Below are 4,217 nucleotides of genomic sequence, written 5' to 3'. Positions count from 1 at the left end.
ATTATTTTGTAGGAATTTGCGGAATTATTATAATTCATAAGCTTATCGAGCCACTACGAAGATTAGAGACGAATCGCATTTGATGACCGTATATTTGAAGCTCAAGGGCGAGCTAGATAAATTTATTTTGGTGAATAAGGGCTTGATTATAGAAGAGAAGGAATTTCCACTATAAATATAAACCAAAATAATAGAAAATTAAACTCGAGTCAAGAAGGCCCAAGTACAAGGAGTTGCAAAGCCCAAGTGAAGATGCTGAAGCCTGTACAAGAAGATGTAGTTGATGGACATGTTTTTCAGCCTTTGGGCCTGGCCTGATCGGGCGTGAGAGTCCTGCTCAATGCTAATGTTGGTTTATGAGAGTTAGGCTAAGATTAAAAAAGCCCAAAGTTTTTTTTATATATTTTTTTTAGTGCAAATAAGGGTTAAAACCGAAAACAAAAATTACACAACGAAACGAGGAGTAGTAACTCCCATGGCATCCTTCCTAAGAGATTTCTTTATTTTTATAGGAGGAGTATCGAGATAAATAACGCCATCTTCGAGATGAACACCAACATTGACAAGCAAATCCGCCACCTTATTACCCTCTCTAAAACAAAACATAAAATTAAAATTACATCTAAAAGAACGACAACTATTGAGAATGTGTGTGCATTCACCCCTTGGGAGCTCTCCATCTTCAGTAGCCTCTAAGCAAGCCTTGTTGTCCATTTGTAGAATCAGCTTAGAAATTCCAATATTTTTTGCAATACCAAGTCGTATCTCAGCTGCTAACAATTCAGCCTTATAAGCAGTACAAATCCCAAAATTTGCAGCAAAGGCTTTCACAAAGTTCCTAGAGCAGTCACGCAACACTCCACCTTGACCTGCCAGGCCTAGCAAACCTTTAGCAGCTCCACATGAGTTTAGGGAAAACCAGTTTGTAGGGGGAGCTATCCATTTATTGTAAATTTCATGCTTCTATTTACCCGAGTGCCCTTCTTCATGAGAGTCTGCACCTGCAAATATTTTACAGGTTTCTTCAACTTTGCTATTCAAAAATACCCCAGTATCAAAATGGTATTTTATCACTATTACCATGTATGGAATAGTTTCTCCATCTCCATAACCAACATAGTGTGATTGCAAACCAGGTGGGCCACTTCTTAGAGAAGTTAACACCATTAGCTTCAAGGTTACTGATGAGTGTCATTTATGGCACTCATTTAGCCTCTTTTTGGATGATTTTTGTTACTTTTATATCTCTTTTATCTCTTTTTCTTTAGTTTTATCTTCTATTTCTCTAGTTTGTGTTTTCCTTAGATGTTTTCCCATTTTCATGCATTTCTTAGTTTATTTTGCCTTTTCTCTTTTATTTGTTTGGTTTTTCTTCGTTTACAGGAGAAAGGTGATGTCCAAGGATCTCCATGACTCTTTCTCGGGATTTATAAAGCTCAAGATGCAAGCTGATCTCTCCCTTTGAAGCTCAAGAGTTGAGGTGTGCAAGCTCCACGTCTTTAAGGCCGCGCTCTCATACTTCATGGGTATCAAAAGTGGTATTGAACCCACCGTAAGAGCATTTAGAAACTGCCACCCCCAAAGTTCATCAAATGGAGCGCACGAAAGCATCAAAGGACGCACGAGGGAGGGCTTCCCTACTCCCAGGCGCGGCCGCGCACAACCTTAGCGCTGGTGCGCACGAGCGAGGCGCGGTCGCGCAACTCCTGCTCTCCCATTTAGTACCCATTTCTTCGCGGTAGCGCAATATGAGGAGAGGGCGCGCCTGTACGGGTTCTTTTTAGACGTCTGACTAACTTCTTCTTTGTTAGTTTTACTATATATAGATTTTCTTCCTTTTTAGAGAAAAAAAAATGAATTAGAATTATATTAGAAATTGAATAGAATTAGATTTTTAGAGAGAGAAGCTCAAATTGGGGAAACTTTTGTTCTTGGATTTTAGAGAGAGAAACTTGGTGATTGATGATTGCTACATTTGATCTTCATTCTCTTTGATATTGATCAAAGTTTTTTTAGAATTTCCATCTCTTTAATACATTTTTAGTGTTTGATCTTTGATATATTGTTTAATTTCTAGTTAATTATTTGATTCGATTGTTGATAATTTCATTACAATGTTGATGATGAAATTGATTATTTTTTTAGTTTTGTTTTTCAATTCTACAATGTGTGGCGAGTAGATCCTTTTCTAGGGATGTGGTGAAGATTGTATGAATGATAGACTATTGCTAATTAGGAGATTTTGATTGATTTGATATTGTGATTAAATTGGTTGATAGAAATTGTGCATGTGTTTGATTTGTTGTGGAGTAGCTAACCTTGATTATCGAGCTAGATTGCATTGTAGTTTTCATTGATACGACACATTGATTTGAAAGCTACTCTTATCGATTGAGCTTGACTCGTGATTTTCCTTTGATAGTCATTCGCAGAGACCACTAGGTTGACACCTAGGAAATAGCTATACGAGTGCTTTTGATTGCTATTACTATTTTCCCTCGCATTATACGATTGATCAACTTCCTACCAAATTAGCATGTTTATCGTGAATGCTTGTGGATCCTATTTCCATAGTGTCTTGATATTGATTTCCATTTAGAATCTGTCATGTTGATTTGTTTTTGTTTTACCAAACCGATTATTTAATCTTCGAAATAGCTTGACATAAGACCATAACACTTGCCTCCATTCCTTTGGGTTCGACTCGGACTTACCCCTATACTAGGAGTAGGTTTGGTTATAAATTTTGTTTGATTGAAGGAGTTTTAGAATCCAACGACCTAGAATTTCCCTTCATCAAAATGGCGCCGTTGCTGGGGAATGGCATGGTTATTTGTTATAGTTGATTGAGTCTATTCCATCTTACATAAAAAATAAACAAAGATTTTGCTTCTTTTAAGCTACATTTGTAGCCGTGCTATTAATATTTTCCTTTGAGATTTGTATGCGTAGGGCACGAGATCGGATTTTAGTGCCATTTGATTCGGAAATCGAGAGGACCATAACAAAGATAAATGTAGTTAATCATTCCTTAAGCTCAAGTCCCTCAAGATAAGAAGACCATCAAGAAGAAGAATAAAGAGAAATCATGAGTGCTAATCCGAGAGTAGCATTCAAGGAGTTGGGAACACCGGGAGCCTATAGGTTTGAAAGCAGAATTGCTCCTCCCACGACACCGGCAAATGACTTTAAGATTAGAACGGCGATGATTACATTGATAGAAAGGCGTCAATTTAGTGGAGCCAAGCATGAGAGTCCCCTCAACTATCTCAAGGAGTTTGAGAAGTATTGCAATACCATTAAGGTGAATGGGGTTACTTAAGAGTTCATTTGACTTAAACTTTTCCCCTTTTCTCTCATTGGACGTGCTTTAGAGTGGTTGGACAAAGAGTGAAACCAAACTCTTCAAAGACTTGGGATGAAGTGACAAAAGAGTTTATATCTCGTTTCTATCAACAAAAGAAGACGACCAAAGAAAGGATTCTCATTTAAAGCTTCAAGTAAAAGGGGAAAGAGAGCTTATATGAGGCATGGGAAAGGTATAAGGAGTATCAAAGAGAGTACTCACATCATGGGATTCCCACCTATCAAATCATCCAAATTTTCTATGGAGGTCTAAGCCCTCAAGGAAAATCTTGCTTAGATGTTGGTGCCAGAGGTCCCATCATGAACAAGACAGAAGAGGAGGTGGTGAACATAATTGAGGAAGTAGTAAAACACTACATGGATTGGCAAGAAGGTGAGAGAGAGCCGACAAACAAAAGTGGTTCTGCTGTGTATTCAATCGACCATCTCAATGCCATCAACAATTTTTCCTCATAAATTTAAAAAGTTGGGAAAGGAGAAGACCTCGATCAAAGCAAAGCTTGAGAGTGCTTCGTCACAAGCACTAATAATTCCCTCCCACAATAAGGGGAGAGGTACATCTTCTAACTCAACTCCTCCTTCTACTTCAAACAATATGCCAAATGGTTGTTTGTTTTGTGATATATGTGGATCGTATGATCATGATGCTTCTAATTGTCCACATGCTTTTGATAATTGTGATGATGTTGATAACAATGAGTGTGAACAAGTGAACTTTGTTTCAAACAACAACAACAGGCAAATATTTGGTGGATAAAGGAACTATGGGAATAGGAACTTTCACCAACAAGGGAACTTTGATAATTATAACCAAAATGGAGGTTATAGAAACCAAGGAAATCAAAATTTTC

The 4,217-nt window shown here is 37.7% G+C and overlaps 1 pseudogene; it reads right to left on the bottom strand.

Annotated features, from left to right (window-relative positions):
* Positions 1 to 3,480: 3,480 nt before the first annotated feature.
* LOC145577266 (small nucleolar RNA R71) lies at positions 3,481 to 3,578 on the bottom strand (annotated as a pseudogene).
* Positions 3,579 to 4,217: the final 639 nt, after the last annotated feature.

Source organism: Chenopodium album, chromosome 13 (genome assembly GCF_948465745.1).
Source record: "Chenopodium album chromosome 13, dcCheAlbu1.1, whole genome shotgun sequence".
NCBI lineage: Eukaryota > Viridiplantae > Streptophyta > Magnoliopsida > Caryophyllales > Amaranthaceae > Chenopodium > Chenopodium album.
Note: the sequence above shows the minus strand (reverse complement) of the source record. Positions and strands in the feature narration are given on the sequence as shown.